The sequence below is a fragment of the Halichoeres trimaculatus genome, unplaced genomic scaffold (assembly GCF_033239565.1).
Source record: "Halichoeres trimaculatus isolate MK-OKI-2021-1 unplaced genomic scaffold, fHalTri1.1 fHalTri1_scaffold_16, whole genome shotgun sequence".
Classification (NCBI taxonomy): domain Eukaryota; kingdom Metazoa; phylum Chordata; class Actinopteri; order Labriformes; family Labridae; genus Halichoeres; species Halichoeres trimaculatus.
The window spans coordinates 29,670,484-29,691,722 of record NW_027437194.1 but is presented as its reverse complement, the minus strand read 5'-3'; the positions used below and the strand labels follow the sequence as shown (position 1 = coordinate 29,691,722).

Here is a 21,239-nt window from a genome sequence, read left to right as displayed (position 1 = left end):
AAAGAAAAATATATGTACCAATATATATTTTGAAATTTATTGTAATATATTATTGATATATTATGATATACATGGAGTAATATATTGATGGCACATATACAATATATTATATATTCATGAAGTATATTGCAATATTTTTGCAAAATATACAAATGATTGCCGCTTTCCATATATTGCAATATATTGGAAATTATAATTACTATATCTCATATATGGAAATATATTACCCAATACACGACATGATATTTTCCAATATGCTGCAATATATTTTTCTTTCGTAAGGGTTCTTTTGACAGTATTCATTTCATTTCATTTTCTTAAACACTTATCCTGTTCAGGGTGGCTGGAGCCTATCCCGGCTATCATTGGCTACACCCTGGACTGGTTGTTAGTCAATCACAGGGCTGACACAGACGAACAACCATTCACACGCACACACCAATTTCGAGTGTTGAATTAATCTGACGATCATGTTTTTGGACTGTGGGAGAAAGCCAGAGAACCCGAAGAAGTTAGAATGTTCTTCCCATGTATGCATGGGAAGAACATTCAAACTCCACACAGAAAGGCCCACCAGCCAAGCTGGGAATTGAACCAATGACCTTCTTGCTGTGAGGCTGCAGCGCGAACCGTTGCACCACTGTGCAGCCCATTGACAGCCTTGTTAGTAGTATTTTGTAGGTCTCATTACAATAGTTTTGCTAAAAAAGAAAAAGAAAAAAAAGCAACAAAGAAAAGGAAACAAAACCTGTTGCTCAAAGTACTTGGAGTCATACATTTCTGCCATGACAAAAGGGAGGGGTGGTACTCACTTTTGAAAATGAATGTCTTGCTACGCATGTACAAGGCTGCAGCTGCTCAGTGTTTTGTTTCGCGTGCCATTTCTTTTGTCGTCTGGAAATCTTCATCAACACACTCAGTCCTCCCAGGAAAAAGAGGAACTCTCCACCTCCCACTAAGCTTGGACAGTCCCTAACACTCCAAACCTCACTGTTTAGCCTCTGTTGCCAACTGTGAAAAAACAAGAGAAAACATGCTCAGCACGTCCTGCCCTGCTATCTTTATTTCACACATTTGGTGGGGAACCAGTTTAAACCACTGCTTTGTGTCTTTGCTGATAACCCAACTAGACTTCCCAGTCAGCGTTTTAACCTCTCAGTGGTGTTTGTTCCTAACACGGCCACACCAACAACACTGTTTTCTGCTCCCTCACTTTCATGGGTTTTAAGGGGGGGGAAACGCCAGCAAGGGAAGAGGGCTGAATTGTGTGCATGTCTTTGTGTTAAACACCAGTTGCCATCAGTTCTCACTGTGTGTTGTCATGCACTGGCTGCAGAGCTAAACCCGCAGACCTATAAATTACATACAAGATCCATAAATACATCTATATATATTCTACAGCTTGTTCAGACCTGGAGGGCGGCAGAGGAGGAGATAGCAACTCTTGTAACTCCACAGAGATGCAATACGAGCCAATAAATCTATAAACAAAACTATATAGAGAAGAATCACATCCACGTTAATCCACTGGATTTACTCTTTATGTTACACATTAAAGCTTGTGCATATAAAACTTTATTCAATCCCTCTCTGCTGAACATGAGACGCTCAGAGGTGGAGAGCATCACAGCTGATCCAACGGGCATGTGTGTCCACTTGATTCGTGTGGATGTGTCACTGTCATATTTCTTCTTTATTGTGACATATGGAGTGAATGTCACAGCAGGGAACACTGGGCAGGCGTTATTCAATCCTTATGTTTGTGGGCCTTGGCTCAGTGCCATGCCACGTTACCGCCCACTGAGACGGGAACTTCAAAGAAGGTTCGGGGGCTTTTTCTCCCTGAGTGGAGCCACTGACTCTTCTGCCTGTTAAAATAAACCCCCGTTGCAGGGGCATGTCCTAATTGGCTCCAAAAGCCATCAGTTTGTTTATCTTTGAACCTAGGCTGACTTATTTTTACTCTGTGCACTCTTTGTGAATCCCCTCTGGAGCTCACATTAAATACGCCATTTGGTGGATAATTTTGTCCAATGTTCCTCAGAAATCCTCAACTCCTGACAGCTGCAGAAAGACTGTCACCGTTTCAGGGTTAGTGCTCCACTTCACACTTTGATGGGTCTGAAAAAAACAATTCATTCCCTCACACATGGCAGCTTGGACACTTGTGTTTAAACACTTGTCTCAATTTAGCAAGTTGTCAATACAATACACTTTATTAATCCCAGGAGGGAAATTCTGAGGCACAGCAGCCAAACAATAAAGTATATTAAGTTTATCGTGTGAAAACAAATCAAGAATATATAAATATAATGGTATATATATCATATGCAGTAATGTATAATGTATAACATGCCAACTTCCTCTACTTTGTCTCGTCTGCCAACAGCAGGTGAAATCCCTTCAATGTGGCGATGGTGTCTGGTGTTGGCTCCATTAGCTATGTCTGTATGAATAGCATGTTGCTACTCTGCTGGTATTCCCTTTAGTGCTGGGTTAGCACAGCTAGCATGTCCATCCTTTTGGAGATAGATCTTACATTCCCAATGACCATGGAGGGAAGGACAGGTTGATGTCGTCACTTTATTAGCCCCCACCGCATTACCAGCATCTCATCCTCACCTCCTTCTGCGCAGCTCACAGGGAAACATCTGGCCTAGCACTGGTTAGCATCACCATGCTACAGGCTGCTAAAGGCTGACCTTAAATGTAAACAATGAAGTCATATTTCCATGCAGGATCTCTGGACAAACACAGGAACAAGAATAGTTTAAACGCAACCAGTTTGGTGTCAGTGACAAACAAATGAGACATAAAAAGTAATCACAGACTCCAGATACAAATATAGCAAAAAAAGAGATTATAAAAATGTTTAAAAAAAGGGAACAAGGAAGAGGGTACCTTCTGAAAATAACCAGACCAAACACTGTTTCCTTCTTGGTTTTCAAACTACATACTCTTGTTAAAAAGCGGTTTAGAGAAACACGCCACAGCATCCTTTTTGGAAGTTGCCTGCATCATTTCGTGTTGTGTAAATGTTTTTTTATGGTGAAAGGACTGTTAAGTTAAATGTGGACTGTGAAAAGAGGAAAAGACCAGACCTCAGGTATTCAAATAAAACTCTAACTGCTGCCTCATGGAAACATGTTGTGATTCTGGGCCTGCTATGAGACTGACTTATTTGTGGTTTACAGAAGTGCTTTTTCACAAGACACATTTGGTACCCATTTACACCTGGAAACATCAACCTTGTTGATTTTTTTTATTTTTCAGAGTGTACAATTTATCTTTATTATTTATAGACGCCACAGAGCTATTCTCTCTGATGTATTTACTGTTTTTCAGTGTGTTTTTTCATTCATATCACAGAATGGTTCATTAACTGATGCTGCTTTGACAACCTCAGATAAAGAGAAAAACCAAACCCAGCTCACGCATAAAGACCAACATCAGCTGCGGACAATAGCTGGCTGCTTCCACTTGAAAGCCCGAGTGAGATGGACAAATGTTTTTGCAACAAGTTTTACTAAAATGATCAGTGCAAAAAGTTGGATAAGTTGAAAGGCTAAAGCCAATTCTCAAGTGTGCCTATGAGACTAAGTCGACCAACACTTTTCCAGAACGCTCGTGTTGATTTGTTTAAAGAAGGGGTAACATGGTGTCCCAAACTTTGATCTCCAGGATCCCCAACTCGCTGATGGGATCAAATACCTCTTATTTTTAAATGACTGGCATTTACAAACCATTTGTCCAAGCTGAAAACTGAAAAGGTGTAATTGTCAGATTCAAGTTTCCGAAGGGACCTGAATGTATCAAGAAAACAAAAATCCCAGAATCTGGCTGTAAATCAATAAAAATGGCCAGTTCGTAGAAAAAAAATAGCAGGAGAACTTCACAAGACTTTCTGAAATGATGAGGTCATAGCATAAGGATCTCCTAGCTGGTTCATGTCACTGAGAAGCAGGAGAGGTCTCAAACCTTTCTGCCCCCAGAGGACTGACCAATCAGAGGGTAGGGGGTTTGTGGAGTAGGGAGATAAAATGAAGCCTTTCTTAAACAAAAGAGTGAGGGAAAAAATGTTTTTTTTTTTTTGTTTTTTCTTTGAAATTATAAATCATGTAAAGCTATTACAAGGGTAACAGAAGGACAGAAGATAGCATAAAAAGCACAGTACCCCCTCTTTAAAGTACGTTCCATCAGACCTAATAGGAACACTTCTGATCAGCTGAAGGTCCAGCTGCTGCTCTTGTCTGCTTGGCTTTTTATTAAATGAGGATTCTCTCAGTGTTTAATCTTCACAAAGGAGCCACAATGTTTGCCAAGGTCTCCTCTTGTAAACAAGCTGAATGAAGCGCTGTACAGCTCAAAATCAATGTCCCCTGAGCACTCTTCAATGGACGCACGCTGCCTGGTTAGGAGAAGGCTGAGCGCCAAGCAGCCGTTAAGATTCACTTAGCATGTCTGTCTGATGACTCCAGGTCCAGATGACAGAGAAGACCTTCAGAGATTACAGAGGTTTAGTTTCAAACAGACGTCTGAAGTACAGTATTGGTGGAAGGGAGTGACAGGAGGACAGGAGGACAGAGGAGAGTTTTTCTGGTGTCTGCTCATGTGGCTGTTTTGTGGTGCTTATGGGAAACTCTGAAAGCATATTGATCACTTGTTGTTAACTTACTTGTTAACTAGGGAAACACTACCAGAGGAGTTGCCGTTTACCAAATTTAAATCAGAAAAACTTCTCATGAAGAAAATGGATTAATGTCAATTCAGTGAAGCACTTTGGGAACAGGAACTTTGTTTTTGAAATGTTTTATTTTTCTTCAAGTTTGGTTTTCAGCTCAGTGAAGCACTTTCAACACTATAATTTTTTTTCAGTTTGATTTTGCTTCAAATAAAGACAAACATTTTGTTACACTTTATTCTTGTTTAAAAATTATAAACATTATATTAAGGTCATGGAAAGTGATGAAAAGGTGGCCTGATGGCATTTTAGGTGGTGCAATTAAAAATTTGGGTTCATCTAAATTTTTTGCTTGTGCACCTAAAAAAAGTTAGACAATGAAACATGTAAGTTAATTTGCTCAGCAAAGTAAATTTTATGGAATAATGTGATGAAATGTGGAAGAAAATAACAGACAGACCAGCCATGCAGACAGACTGCAACAGAACAGATCCAGTGTGAGTTGACACATTGGGCCCTAATTTCGTGGCGCAGCGCAGGAGGTGCAAGCCTGGCACAGCCTGCGCAGTGCTAATTTCGTGCAGCGCACCACCGTGCACTGCCAATTTGACAATTTGGTAGACCGTCTGCGCAGAGATGGGTGTGACGGCCCGCCAGGGGGAGTTGACAGCACACCAGGGGGAGGTGTCAGCAGATTCATGTTGGCGCAGTGACAATTTTGTGCCAAAAACAGTGAAGAAAGTGCGCTGAAAGCTCGCCAGCTCCAACCTGGTCTATCCTCGGCGCAAAGCAGAGCGCACCCTCCGCAGCTGTAATTTGGTGACAGGCACACATGTGCGCTCACGTCAACAAAGCCTCAGAGGCAGGTTTCCAGAGTGTCAGACACATTTTAATGCAGTAAACAATCACAGCAATCACTATTTAATGTAACTGTCTGAACCAGCATATACATTTATATCTATATTAACTGTCCCATCACATCTGATGTCAGATTAAAGCCGTTTGTCATAATGGAAAGTTAACCTGACGGCAGCTGGAAGTTTGATGCACATCTTACAATTAAACAATAAACAGCCTTAACATCTGATACTGAGTATATATCTGGTTCTCTCATTTCATTTAATTCAAAGAAAAGAGGGAGAGAAAAGACGAAGAAAAAAGAGACAAAATAAATGTGTGTCACTCAGGATTTACCCGTGATTTCCCATATTTCTCTGTTTTAGTCTCTATTTTTAACGTGATCTAAAAAGATGGAGTACATTATTGTAAGGAGGATGAGGTGGAGACACTGGGAGAGTATACAGTATATCACCAAAGGTTCTGCTATTTGACGATGACAAACCAGGAGTGCAGGTGGATCAAAAGTATTCTGAATGGATAAGCCAGCTGTGTAACTGTCTCTTCATTTTGTTCTCCTATTAATGACAAAGGAACAGATTACATCTGTCCCAGGGGCTGGCCCACACGGTGATGCGCTTCGTGTCCTCCGATGCGCCCCGCTGTCCATTCTCCTGCTGCAGGGACAGCGGCTCTGACCGTCTCCGCTATCAGGTCTTTCCAGCACACAGAGGATCACTCAGCCCAATCAGACGCTGTGCCTCGGCGGCAGGGCATTTAAAGGCGAGGAGGGGCGCTCATTTGATTGGTGAAAACAGCGCTCGGCCGTGTTAAACCCACTCTCAGCTTTTCTCCTCCCTCTCTGCCATTTGCGCGGAGGACAGCGTGGACGCGCAGCTCTGCGCTCCTCTGCACCTTGACTGCGCCTCTCTTGGCACTGCAGGAAACTTGCAAAGTGGTCGCAAGCATAGCCGTGGTTGCAAAGCCAGTCACACCCTGTCCGTGTGGCGAAGGCCGGCACAGGGCAGGTGCGCCTGCGCTTGCGCCTGGTCTACGAAATTAGAGCCCTTTGACTCTTATGGAAACCTATATGATCCAGTGCAGTGACTGAGCGGAGACAGGCTGCAGATGCATCTTGTGTATTTCAGTCGTCATACTTGCCTTGCTCACCTTTACAGGATGAGCTAAAGAGCGGCCAGAAACTTAAAGCAAGACACGCAAAATATTCCCACCTCTACCTACCGTACCCCTTGGAGGCAAAGGCCTGGAGCAGAAACATTCATTAGTTAGAAAGCCATCTGTCCAGATGAAGAATCTGGTTTAAGGCAGAGAACGGCAGATGATCCTTCAGTCAGAGAAACTCCATGGAAGAAGGACGTACCTGAACTTCTCCAGCTGCTCACAGGACTGGCTGTGGCTCATGTGGGAGGTCGCACTGTCCTTGTGCACCTGAGCAACAAATTGCTCTCTAAGAGTAGGCAATCATCTTACGTGCTCCGCCACCATCAGTGTGGTGCCGTGTGTGTGTGTGTGGAAGTAAATGAAAAGCATTTATCCTGCTCAGCCTAAAAGTGCTGTGGGTGTGTGTGTGTGTGTAGTCTCTTTACCTTTTTCTGTGTCCTCATAGCATAGTGATGTGTCACCTCTGTGAATGCTGTACAGATATTAGGAGTGATAAAGTGTTAAATAGAACCACTTTCTGCCAGCAGAGACATGCTATGTGTGTGTGTGTGTGTCCTCACATCACATGAGGCTGTCTTGCTGAGTCACTTCGCTGTACGTGCGGCTCGTTGAAAGTCATTACATGTATTACAGCACGTCGTCGTCTGTGTCAGAAACCCACAGCACAGCTGCCTTTCAGATCAATTCCCTCTATCAGCCGTCCTCCGTCAGTCCCTCCATCCTCCCCTCTGTGAGCGCTCCATGTTTAACAGGATTGAACAAATGGCAGCCTCCATTAGCCCAGCATGTCTGGGTCACTTAGTGTTGAAGATCTAGGTGAGAGAAGCTCTGATTTGAAATCTTTCCCTCCCTTCTCTTTCACTCCCCGTCTTCGTCTGTCCTCCTCTCCCTCCTCTATTAACAGACGAAACTGTGCCTCAGCTCTCCGCAGAAGCAGCTGTCTCTAAGCCAGGGATTAAATGATTCACTTACCAGCCGCATTTTAATCCTCGCTGTCACACTCTTGCTCCCAGACACTCGCACACACACACACTTTGTTACTTTACATGGGTCCACTAAATTGAATTATATTTGAATTAATATCCCAGAGTTAGATATGTGTAATTAAACATTGACATTCAGCGGTGGGTGGAAACTGGGTGTTAAAGCAGCTACATCTAGCAGAACGTATCCTTACAGCGAGTCAGCCATGTGTCCCATTATAAGCACATTAGATGGAAGCACTTGTCTAATGAGGTGATTGAGTGCTTCAGCAGGCTGGGTGTGTGCCATCTGCTCGCTGCTCACTGCCTTTGAATCCAGCAGATGACTTCTTACACATCACTTCTTGGCTGCTCTGGGAGATTTGATCTGATTGATTGTTCAGGTTATGCACCAAAGAAACACCAAACATTTGCTTGTTGACAGGAGTGTGACTCCAGCGCTTAGAGTCTGAAGATGAGTCGCAGCCTTAGAGCAGTTTGAAGCAAACAGGAGAAGTTGTGCTGACCTGACCTCGTCGGTCTTCTGACTAAATATTTTCTTGCTCAAACAGTGACTTGAAGTGATCATTCTGCCAACGCTGGCAACCCATCCTCCTGCTTATTCATCACTTCTTTCTATCTTTGCTTTAGCCCCGCTCCAATGTGCTTTTTACTCATTCATAGGAGCTTGTGCCTTTGCCAGCTTGCGCTTGACTTTCTATGCTGCCCCAAGGATATTATACCGCTAAACCCGGCATTTGGTGGAGAGAAATTTAAGACGGGAAGAGAAGAGGAGAGGGAAAAGAAACGCCTGTCCACTCCAGTGCTTAAGGAAATGCAGATTTCATGTGGTCTTAGCGGCATCTTGTTCAGATGCCACAGTGAGCAGCAGCCAACTCTGCAGCACAGGGCTGCTTTCTCTTATTTCTTTCAGGACTCTGCTGAACAAACTGTAAAATCTGGTCGTTTTCAGAAGACACAGCCCTGCCATCCCTGCAGACAGAAAGTGGGACACTTGCTCGGCTCAGCACACATGAAAGAGCTGTTTCAGATCAACAGGATGGAGCAGGACGTCTTGTTTCACCCTGAAAATAGCCCTACATACCCTTTAATCAAAACTGCTGAAGAGGCAGCGCTAATGTCTTTAGCCTTCTAGCTGGCATGACTCACATAATACTGAACATTTGCATTGATTTTAAGGTAAGCTGGACTGAATCAATCTCTGCAGCGGATGATAAAGTTTTCTTTCATGGAAATGTCAAGGCTGTTGACATTTCCTCGTCCATTCGCTGCTTTCTGTTGTGCCATTTAGTTTAACTTAATGAGTCCTCAGCAATTTTGTGAATTGCACCGTCACTCTCTGTTTTGGGCCTATTTTGGCGTCTCTTGCCCTTTCTGTGCTGTTTACCTTCACTCACCTGCTTTCAGCAGCCAAACATTCTGAGTTCATCTCCAGCGTCTGTGATCAGAGTTTACAGGGCTCTTTCCTTCATCACTGGAGCACGTCAGACCTTAAAATGCTGAAACTGGCAAAATCAGAAACCAGTTTCCAACAGTCTTTGATAGGAAGGGGTCAGTTCTATGTGAAAAGGAACCTGATGTAAAGTGTAGGGCTGTTGTGTCAATGTAAAGTGATTCCTTCTCATGATTTCCACCTGCCCAGAATACACTGGCCCACACCTTCACAAGCTACAAGGAATAGACTTAAACATTGCACAAAATATTGATCTACTGACATTTTAATGATTTGAAACATATGTCCAAGCTCTTCCTCACATTCTGCGAGCCTGGGCATCAAACCATGAATAAAAGTAACATTTTTTTTTCTTTTTTACAGTTTAAGTCAAAATATTAGCCTGTTCCTCCTGTATGAGTTTAACTTTTTTAACCAAAGTAAAATTGTGTGTCTTCCTTCATTATGACTCCTTTATTCAGCTGTCTTACTGTATGTGTTTTTCTCCTCTCTTCATATTGTTGCTGTGAGTGGTCACATAGAATACAGTAATATATAAGTAACAAGCAAGATATCCTTCATGTTGATCCCAACTGTAGAGTCTGAACAGAAGTTCAAATTTGTCTTACCCAGCAGTTTAAAAGAAATGACCACTGCAAATTTATCCAATCAGAGGCACAGCTCACCTGACTGACACCCTATAGCTGAAGGGTCAGCAATCTTCACTTTCATAGGAGACATTTTGCCTCAGCTCACCTGGACTTAAGTCATTCAGAAGCCACAAAAATACTTTATCTTCACAATAAAGACCATAAAGTGGATAAACTTCTAAACATAGATAAGATCAAGTGAATAATTATCTATAAGAGAAGTTTTTTTTTTTTTTTCAAATTTATGCACATGATGTTTGAGTGTTTTTAATTTTTTAATTATTTTTTGATTATTTTTTAATTATTTTTTGCAAAAATTTCAGTTTTTTTATTTCAAAAGTAGTAAAACAATGAAAATAAATAAGTTTGCAAAATATTTCTGAAACATAACGAACTTGCACAAAATTTTGAATTGGAAACAAAAAAATTTTGAAATTTGTTAAGTTTGAAAAGTTACTGAAACTTAACAAAATTACAAAAATATTTTAATTAGAAAAATGCAACAATTTGAGAAAAAAATGTAATTGCAAAAAAAAACGTCAAAAAAATTGGCAAAATTTAAAAGATGAGCAAAACAATTAAAATTTTTACAAATTCTAAAAAAAGAAAAAAAAAATAAGATTTTGAAAGAATAACTCATCATAAGAAGAAACTCATCCACACAGAAATAAAATCTGTATTTTCTTCCAGATGTGTCTTTTTGTAGATGTAGTTATCTTCCCAGGGCTGTAAAACTTGTGGTTAGCCACAGGTGCATGGAAAGTTGGTGGGCTGTTGATGTTGTAGAAGCTGAAGTGACGCAGTAGTAGGCTTCATTGGCAGAAGTGATACAAATATTTAGTTTAACAACATGTTAACTCATGATTTTATCATATGTCAGGGTCTTAAATCATCAATACCCGCTGTAGGGAAAAAGAGGAATTCTTTATTTCAATAATATTTTTTTAAAGCTATAAAGAGCCAGAGCAAAGGAGTCTGAGAGCCACTTGAGGCTCCAGAGCCACAGGTTGGAGAGCCTTGCTACAGTGGTTGGTGTGGAGGCTTAAAGCTCACCCCATTTCAATATGGTTCCCACCAACGATTGTCAGTGCAAACACACTTATTCACTCAAAACAGGAAGTATGCAAGCTGAAGTATGCATCTGTTTCAGAGAAACTGTCATGGGGACCACATTTGGTCTACGAGCAGAACAAATCACTTGAATCAAACACTCTTAAAACATAAAACCCCTTTCCCAAGAGGGGCATATTCTGGCCTGGAGGGGCTAAGTCGGACTTAGTCTGTTTCACACCCCCAGATATACACCTGACTGGGCCTGGGCCTGGGTAAGAATTTACCTTGGTATGGTGTGGTCAGAGGATTAGTTTGGCCTGTTTTACACTGGTGCTTTCAGAGCTGGCCTCAAGCAGACACACACCAAACTGCAGATTTAAGCACTTCCTCATCGTCTCATATTTTCAGACCTAAGGTTGCTTCTTGCTCTTGCCTGGCAGAATTAATCACCAGTGTGAAGGGTTTGTTAAAGGGTTTTGATCAGTCAGAGTAAAGTGATTAACAAAGCCTGTAAGCTGGTTATAAAATGGCTACATTTTTTGTTGGTCTAAAACTATCTCGAATCTTCTGTGACTTAGATAACTGATAACCTTCCCAGTCACATAGCTGTACTTCTATTTTTCTTTAAGGTATTTTATCGTTTGTGAATCCAACTGTCCAGGGACACCTTCCCTTACAAACGTCTTTGTGTGTGGCTGACTTCAAATCACTGAATCTGAAGTCAAGGCCTCAAGACTGTAGCACACAAAGGATTGAGCATTGGTCCATGGCTGTGGCCTCTTGATTGACTGATATCTTTCTGAGGCCTCTTGTGACACACACTTGCACCAAGGACAAACCAAAGCATGAACACAAGAGACCAGCTGGGCCACAACTGCTCCCAGCTGAGACGCTCCATGAAGGCAGAGCTGAGATATGAGCAAGAAAGTGTTTGGCTGACCCTTCCCAGCAGACCACCTGTTTCTGAAGCCCCCCTCGAAGAAATATGATACTGTTCAGTCCCAGACAGGGACCTCGACCTCATCAACGGCTTCTTATCCAATACTCTCTCAACTCAGCAAGCTGAAGAAGAGTCCAAAGCTATATCCAGCTTCTTATCAGTGTAACAATTACTAATTATGTTTTGGCCAGAGTCAAACTGTCTTTTATCAGCAGGGCAGTAGCTGGTCTGCTCATAATAAAACCAGCCCCCCACACAGAAATAATGCTATCCCTCTTCTGTTTCCTCTTTCACTCAGTGGAGGCTCAAGCAGTGCAGATTCCCACTGTAGAGTCAGAGATTATTTTCTCCCTGGAGTCCACTTCTAAAGGGACATAACAGCTTATGTGTATCACTTCTGATGGTTGCATTTGATTAGATAATGACTGCAGTATATCAGACCCTGACTGTGAAAGCACCACAGCTAGTGTAAGCATATTGCTGTGTGTCTCTGTGTGTGTTCTGCTGACAATTGGCCTTCCCCTCACACTCACCACAGTGTATTGTTTGCTTTATGAACGCACCAAAAGAAAATATTCTCCTGAGCTACTGTCATTTTAAGTCAAAACACACAAAATATGAGCTTTTATTCCTGTAAACTCAGAAATGATGATGATTCAATCCGTCAGCATGGGATGGGATGTTTTATTTTGTTTTATTTTTTCTCTCCATATTTCAAATATATATATATATTAGTGGTGGGACTTGATTTAAAAAATTAATTGAATTAATTATGCCATTTGTAATTAACTAATCATAATTAAAATCATTTTAATCACATCAATATTCAACATCAGAAGCAACACTTTTCAATTCTTACAGATTTTGGTAGAAGACTAAATCATTGAATATTCTCATACGCAAGTTCAAACAACAAAATCCTGTTTATTTTGTTCAGAAGATGTTTTTTTGAGGACACTACTTTCAAGTACATTCATCAGCTGTTATGTGGTAAATAGTGCTGTCAGGAGTTTAAAAAATAATCTAATTAATTAAAGGATTTGTAATTAATTGATCTAATATCTGCTTATATCTGCTTTAGGTCCCCACATAAAGAATTTGAATTCTTAATTTGAATCAAAAAAAAAAAAAAAAAAGAATAAATAAAAAAAAAAAAAAAAGGATAAAATTAACACAAATTACAAGATTAAGAAAAGTTGAGATTGGGATATTAATAAAAAAAACTAATATGACTTGGAGGATGTTAAGTGCTCTAGATATTTTTTAAACTTTGTTATTTCATGGGGTTGATTGAGCAAAACATATTTATCTTTCCTTTAAGGGTGAACTTAATTTCTTTCTAACTGTAAATGTTTCATTACATCGTTCTTTAAAGCTTGATAAACTTGAGGGTTTATTTGTTTCCGGTTCAGCAGGACTATCCTTCTTGCTAGCAACACCACAAAGCACAACAAATTTTTCCGGTCACTCAACAAAGAGAGCTCCACAGAAGCTGACCCAACCCCAAACATTATTAGATGTTGCTTTCAGCTGCATTTTCTGAGAATGTGTCAAACTATTTCCAATGAGCCTCAGTAAACACTTTTATTTTTCCACATAACAGCGGCAGATGACAGAACCAAGCAGAGAATACCAAGCTTGGCCACCTGATGAAAACATGCAAAACTAGATCACTGGATCTTAAAGAGTATTCAATAAAGTCTTGATCTGGATGAAGAGCTGGAGCTTTTGTAAAGCCAGGTTGAAGCACCTGGAAGAAAGTCCTTCCTGTGACCACAGCATGAGATGACACAAGTAGGTGAAGATTCATATACATGTCTCACAGCCAAGAAAAGACACACAGAGGTCAACATGCTAGGACAGGAGAAGATGAACAATGTGCATTTGGAGAGACTAAAATGATGAGCGTGAACTCCAGCTGCACCCTGGATCAAATTTACCACAGTGAACAACAGCTCGACGACAGAACGGCTCCAACGTTAGGAAGAACTTACAGTGATTGGATGATGCAATGCTGGCCTCAGAGCAGACCTTGGCTTTCCCACTCATTTTGCACTTTATGTGCCCTTTTTGAGGTGAGTTTATTAACTTCATATCAAAGTGAAAGGAGCCGAGTGCTGTTGTTGAAGGAAGTGGAGTATTCTTTCATAATGCAATCAAAATCCACCTGCATATACAGAGGCAGAGAGTCAAACTTGATTTAATCTGACCGAGGTAAAGTCTGGAAGGCTTTCATGTGAAAATGTAAAAATGTGACCACTGTGCAAGGAATACTCCCACCTGCATTGACAGCTTTCCCTAACCCTCACTCTCACCTGCTATCTTTGTGGATCCCTCTCATGTCCCAGCTAGGGTTGGTGCTTTTCTGAATGGAGTTTTCACATTAAAACTAAGGAGGGTACTGCAGTTTGGTTCTTTTATGGCACCGACCTAAACGCTTCTGTAGCACCGAGTATCAAAATATCCCTCATCTTTTAGTGGCAAGTTTTGGTCTCCAAAGGGTTAATCACGTGATCAAGATGTGATGTTGCAGTCTTTTCTCTCCCCCTTTTCTTTGAATTAAATTAAATGAGAGAAGCCAGATATATACTCAGTATCAGATGTTAAGGCTGTTTATTGTTTAATTGTAAGATGTGCATCAAACTTCCAGCTGCCGTCAGGTTAACTTTCCATTATGACAAACAGCTTTAATCTGACATCAGATGTGACGGGACAGTTAATATAGATATAAATGTATATGCTGGTTCAGACGATTACATCAAATAGTGATTGCTATAACTGTTTATTGCATTAAAATGTGCCTGACACTCTGGAAACCTGCCTCTGAGGCTTTGTTGACATGAGCGCACATGTGCGCCTGTCCCCAAATTACAGCTGCGGAGGGTGCGCTCCGCCTTGCGCCGAAAATAGACCAGGTTGGAGCTGGCGAGCTTTCAGCGCACTTTCTGCACTGTTTTTGGCACAAAATTGTCACTGCGCCAACATCAATCTGCCGACACCTCCCCCTGGCGCACCGTCAACTCCCCCTGGCGCGCAGTCACACCCATCTCTGCGCAGACGGTCTACCAAATTGTCAAATTGGCAGTGCACAGCAGTGCGCCGCACGGAATTCACACTGTGTGGGGTGCGCCAGGCTTGCGCCCCCTGTGCTGTGCCACGAAATTAGAGCCCCAAATGTGAAAGGTACGATCTCTAGTCATGTGTAATGTAATTTTTTGTTTTGTGAGAATAGATATCATAAAATTGGTACTGAAAAAAGCATTTCTCAGAAACCAGTATCACTATTAAGGCATCGTTATCGGTGAGGGTACAGGTATCGACTAAAAAAATGTTTTGATTGACAACCAGCCCTACCTAAAACATTCTTGTCTAGTTGATTGGTCACTCCCAAATTTTAGTGAGTGCATGAATTTTTGTCTGTCTGTACATGTTAGCCATACGATAAACCAGCAACCTGTTCAGGGTGTAGGGATGGGTACCTTTCACATTTGAAATTACATAGTGCCAATGCCTTGTATCTGGCATTTGGTGTCAGTAATCATCAGTAGCATTTTTAAGCTCTTTTGTGTGTGTTTATGTGGTAATTGATCTTAATTTGTTTTATTATAAAATCTCAAAGTTTTTCAATTTAACATATGTATTTTTAAACGTATAATAACTGTGTTCAGCATGGAAAACCGCCTTTTCTTCCAACTCTCACAGTCACAAGTATTTGTTTAGGTATCGAAACATGGTAATATTTGATTTTATTTGACCCGGTACCCTGTACTACAAACAGAATTCAGTCAGTACCTATAGAAGTACCTAAAACCTCATCCATTCCTACCAGGGTGTACCATGCCTTTCACCCACTGATGGCTAGGATAGGCTCCAGTGGGGGGTTGGGTGATGGTAGATGCTGCCTGAACATCCAAAAGAAGATAATCCAAATTGAATCAGATAATTCAAACTTGTGGAGCATAAATTTGTCGCTTGCCTTACTCAGCGTGAGTCCTGGGTGCCCTCAGAGGTATTAATCCAAGTGGAGTTTGGCTGAAAAGCAGTAAAAATTGTCTAAACTCTGCTCTGTATGAAGGCTTCCTCCTAGTTTAATCTCAGTGGGATATTATACTGCATTTTTTAAATGGATTTCATATTTATGTGACATAAAGATGGAGGTAAAATCAGGCCAGATTCTAAATCCTCTCCTCAGTGTTTGCTGACAATGCAGTCCTTTATCCACCGGTTCTGGATTGTGTGCCTTGCCCTGAATTTATTGCCAAAGTTATGCATCACTTCATCTTGGTGATTTTATTTTACCGCTGTGAAGCCACAACACCAAGAATCAAACTTCCTCATCATGTTTTCTTTTATTTCTAAATAACTTTTGTAAAACAACTGATCAAACTCAGAAGGTGCTCTGTGTTGGAGCTTTTTCTTTTTCAAACTACTAATCCCAGACGTGAACATCAGCATGCCAAGTGAGGAGCTGCTTTTACATTTAAAAAAATCCTTACACGTCTTTTAAGCCCCAGGATTTAAAGCTTTGAAATTGCGAGTTAAGTAAGCACAGAATTTCAGTGGTGCTGAAATGTTCTTAATCCCACAGGAATTTTTTGGCAGCACTTTTCTCCAAAAAGAAAACTTGGAGAAAAAATTTTGAGCAAATCATGAACAGCGTTATTATATAATAATTTATAATAATATTTTTCCTTGTTTTATCTCCGTGTGATGGTGATGTCATAACAGCAAATTTGCAACTTTATTTGATATATCAGCAGTTTGTGAGTTGACTACTCCCTCTGACTTGACTCAACCCTCTGTCCTCTGCTTCCCTGTCTATAACCAATCATCTGTTTCGACCTCTGTCTCTACATCATCATTTTGAAACTTTTTGAAATCAAATTCTCAGATCATTTGTAAACGACCAAACAAGTTGATCATCATGATTAGTTTCCCCTTGGATATCATTGTGTATAAATCTTTGTCTTCTTCTTTTGCCCTCCTCGTTTAGGCGTTGCCACAGGGAATCATTCAATCATTGTACAAATGATGCTAAAACAACAGACGCTCATCTTAGAAAAGAAAAGAAAGCACAAAAAGCACAAACAGAAAAAAAAAATCCATTGTGGAACTGTCAGAGTTTGCAGTGCTGCCTGTCCAAGCAGTGATGAAAAAAGTGATGCAAATACAGAGATGTGAAAAACTGAAGAGCTCTCATGGAAAATCCATTAGCACCTATGTGCAAAATGCATACAGCTGGGAACTACAACCCTTTCATTTGGAACACAACAAGGCAACAAGCTTTGCATCACAAAGCATAACTAGGGATGTGACTCCCATGTTTGTGAGGTAGGCTAATTCTAACTGCAGAAGAAAGTTTTCCCCCAAAGATGACTTTTTGTTGTTCTGGAGGGTTTAGAGGTGGCACTAAGTGGAGTCCGCTGTGGCTCAGTGGTTGTCTGCTCTTGATGAAGACACTGAACTCAAAATTGCTCCTGCTGTTGGTCAGCGCTGTGTGAATATGTCCCCTTACAGCATCTGTTATTAGCACAGTGCTCTTTAAGTGCAAGTCAGTTTGGCATTACCATGGAACCATATCTCCCGAGCCCTGTGCAAAACTCTTGAAAGTTTTTTGATTCAAATCTATTTTTCACCCTTAGTCTAGTGCATGTTTTTAAAGTTTTGAGGCATGTTGAAGAACACAATAACGTTCCCAATATCCTCATTTTAGGCCATTCTGAAGATCTTGTTGAAACGCTCCGTTTCAAGTGACCTCCATTAACCTCGCAACGTCACAGCCCTTTGTGCTCTGAGTGGTCAGTTCTATCAGAGGGGCGGAGGGGGTAGAGCCAGGAGGCGGTTTTTGCAGCATGGCAGTATTTACAAAATCGCCATATTGGATGGGGCAGACCGAGCGAGTTTGCTGTTTGCCAAAACTTCACTGTAAGGCATTGATAGCACTAATAAAATGGCAGAGTGTAGGATACGGCCTTTTGTATTGAACCCCGAGTCAGACCCGGATGGTTCTGCAGCTCAGGAGGAAGAAAATCCACCTGGACACAGATCATCTCAGGACGCTTCAGTGTGGTGAGTCAAACCGGTACTGTAACGTGTATAGTTTATACGTTTATACTCTGCTCTTGGTGGGTGTATCCCTCAGTGGCGGTTGTGTAACTAACTGACATCACAGAGGAGGAGCTGCTTTATCAGATTACTCCAATAAAAAGAAAGGATCCTCTTGTTGTCACGAAGGTCGAAATCTTGCAGCCATCTGGCAATGACCTATTTTCAGAGGCATCAAATCTCGTTCTAGGATATCAGAAAAAATACAATATCTCATTTTTTGAAAATTCAGGGGGTGAAAGGTCTTGTTTTCAAATTCATTATATTATATGTCAGTATTAAATCAGGGATCAGCATGATATGTCCCGTTAAAACCTCAAAATACACCTTACAACTGGCCAATGCTCCAGACCTGAGACGATGAATGAGAAGCAGTGAATCACCATGATGCGTATGAGGCAGTTTTATTTTTTAGGACTACTGAAAGTGGATGACTCGACACTGCATTAAATTACATGGCTGCTCTTATAACGCTAATAGCATAGGCCGGATAGATGCTAGACCTCCGTGTGCCTTGTCCATCGTTAGACTGATCCACTAAAGGATCGTCTGATTCTATTTTAATCTGCTGCATCAGTCAGACGCATTAAAAAACATCCTGTGAGACATCAAAAGACAGCGTCTCTATTTTTGAGCACAGGGATGATGGAAAGGTATAAAGAATGAATAATGTCTATACTTATAGTTATATCTATCGTTTTTTATTACTTTTTTGCAGAGTTGGGGGTGTTTCTGAGGCAGCACTCACTTTAGCATCGCAGATATCTGATCTGTGTCTGAGTAAACTTTATATCTTAATGGACGATATTTTGTGACCCACGACTTTAGAGAAGTTTGAAACCCCAAAAACTGGCAGATGAAAGCAAAGCTGATAGATCACAGAGTGAGGAGGTAAATACATCTTTAAGTGTTTCAAGTCTGCTCAGACAACTCAGAACAGTCATAATAACATGTCTGGCGTGAAGACAAATAAAATATGTTCCCAGGAAAGATTGATGAAACTATTCTAAGAATACATTCTGAGGTGTGTTTGCTTTGTCTTCAGTCTGCAGACGTGAACTTCTGAAGCTTCATCTCATGTCTGACTTTTCTGAATAGATTTTCTTTCTTCAATAACAACATTTTGACCTCAGGTCTTTTTTTTTATTTTGAATTGTTTTGGAGCAGAAAGTTCTGGAGTGTGAATAAATGTGAAGTAAATCAATATTTATAAACTGCTGAGTTGAATGTTCATGTTGCTGTGTGGTGTAACTTTCACTCCGGTTAGACTCTCAGCTCTCACATCAGTTAGAGTGAAGACAAGTTGGCATGTAGTGGAGTAAACTGGGATTACTTGCTGTGCAGATGTGTCTGTGTTGTGCAGCTAGTTGTTTGGAGTCCACAGCTGTGCTAGCAGCTCTGTGAGTCTGTACGTCTGCCTAATGCTCATGGGGCTCCCCAGGAACAAGGTGTTTCAGCTCAGGGGGGTTGGTTTGCAGGGCAAAGCCGTGCATGCTTCGGTGAGCTCTGCTGTTGCTGTGAAACAGTTTCTGTTTCACTCTCTGTTCTCCACGTGAAACCAAAAATCAACCACTGTGTGTCATGGCTTGAACCAAGATCTCTTCCTCAACATTAACAGGTTACTGTAACGCCTCACTGAAATCATCTGCAACTGTTTTATTTCTGTCTATGGAGTGAGGAGAAAAACTGAAGGGAAACTGTTTCTTTGTGAAATCATCAAAACATTTTCAGTTTGGATTAAACAAAGTCGACTGACTGACACACAGTTTTCATACCTGTAATACTTCTGTTTTGGCCCAAAACTAACAAGCTCACCTACTGTTGCTCAGCATGAATGATCATCAGGTAACACTAGGTGTGTCCCAGTTCAGGGGCTGCAGCCTACCAAGGCTGTATTTAAGGACTGATGATGTCACAGCGGTGCGTCCAAGGCTGTCCCATCTCAAAAACTCCTCCAAATTGCAGCCAATGAATCCATCCTTTTTGGGTGCCACAAAGGATGGATTTGATGAATCCTTCTTAGCCTCACATATCCCAAGATTCATTGAGTTTGAACACCAAAGATAATGGACAACACTGAACTCCAGACTCAGTCTTTTTATCCGGTTGTGAAGGATCTTTGGCACAACTGTGATAATATTTCAGAAAACATTGATGAAGATTGTATTTTACCGTGGGAAAATGTGTTGTTTGGGCTCTTTTTTAGTAACATTGGACATTGGTATTAACTTAGATAATCCACACATGAAAAGAAATCACAGCATTCAGGTCCATAAATAATGATTATGTGGAATTAAGTACGATAACACAGGAAAAAAGTATTGAACACACCATGGAAAGGCTGTATACTTTGTAGAGGTTGACCGATATGGGTTTTTTGGGGGCCGATGCCGATGCTGATGCTTTCCAAATTTGGACAGCCGATGCCGATATGCATAGCCGATTTTTCCAATTTGATATTCAGGCCGATTGTTAAATAAATGTATATTTATCACATTTTTGTGAAACGCAGCAATTTCTGAGCAACTAAAAGAAATCTATTACAACAAGTCGTGTCCAGTCCTCTGAACATTTATTCAGCTGCCAAAACAATGAAATATTTTGTGAGTAAACACACAATGTAACAAGCAGTAGTAAACATTCACACTCTTCTTAAAATGTCAAAAAAGAAATTTAAACTTATTAATATAATTTGAACAAAAGTATGTAATGTATCCAAGTGGTTCCACAAGTTTGAGGTGCTCATCTTTTTTGTGCCTGATCAAAAATTGCGTCATTTTATACAACGGATCAAAAATCGGCTTTTTAAAAGAAAATACGGCCGATGGCCGATAGAGACAAATGTCCAAATATTGGCCCGATATATCGGTCTACCTCTAATACTTTGGCAAGGAAATGCACCATACCACCTGAAATCTGTCAGTAATTATTACTTGAACTTCCAATTAGTGCAAACCAACATCAGCTGGGCTACAGCAAATTGATGGTCCTATAATAAATGTGTTTTATTCACCAAGCAGTTAAATACCACACACCTCATGATGGGTAAAGGCAAAGAGCTCTCTGAAGACATTCACAACCTGATTGTTGCTCAGCATCAGAATGGAACTGGTTACAGACTTATATCAAAGCACCTGAATATTCCAATCAGCACCGTTGAGGCCATTATATTATTATTATTATTAAGTGGAAGAAGCACCACCTTACCATCAACAGGCCACACACAGGAGCTCTTTGCAAGATTTCTGAACAGAGAGTCAGAAAGATAGTCAGAAGAGTACTGAACAAGCCAAGGACCACCCTGAAAGTGCTCCAGAAAGACTTGGAGGCAGCAGGTATAATTGTTACAGAGAAAACAATAGGCAATGCATTCCAT

At 40.9% G+C, this 21,239-nt stretch overlaps 1 protein-coding gene across 1 annotated transcript in view; it reads left to right on the top strand.

Moving 5' to 3' along the window:
• The window catches only part of LOC141805861 (matrix metalloproteinase-17-like), a 182,392-nt gene that overhangs the window by 46,648 nt on the left and 114,505 nt on the right, over positions 1–21,239 (top strand). The gene's annotated exons all lie outside the window — the stretch shown is intronic.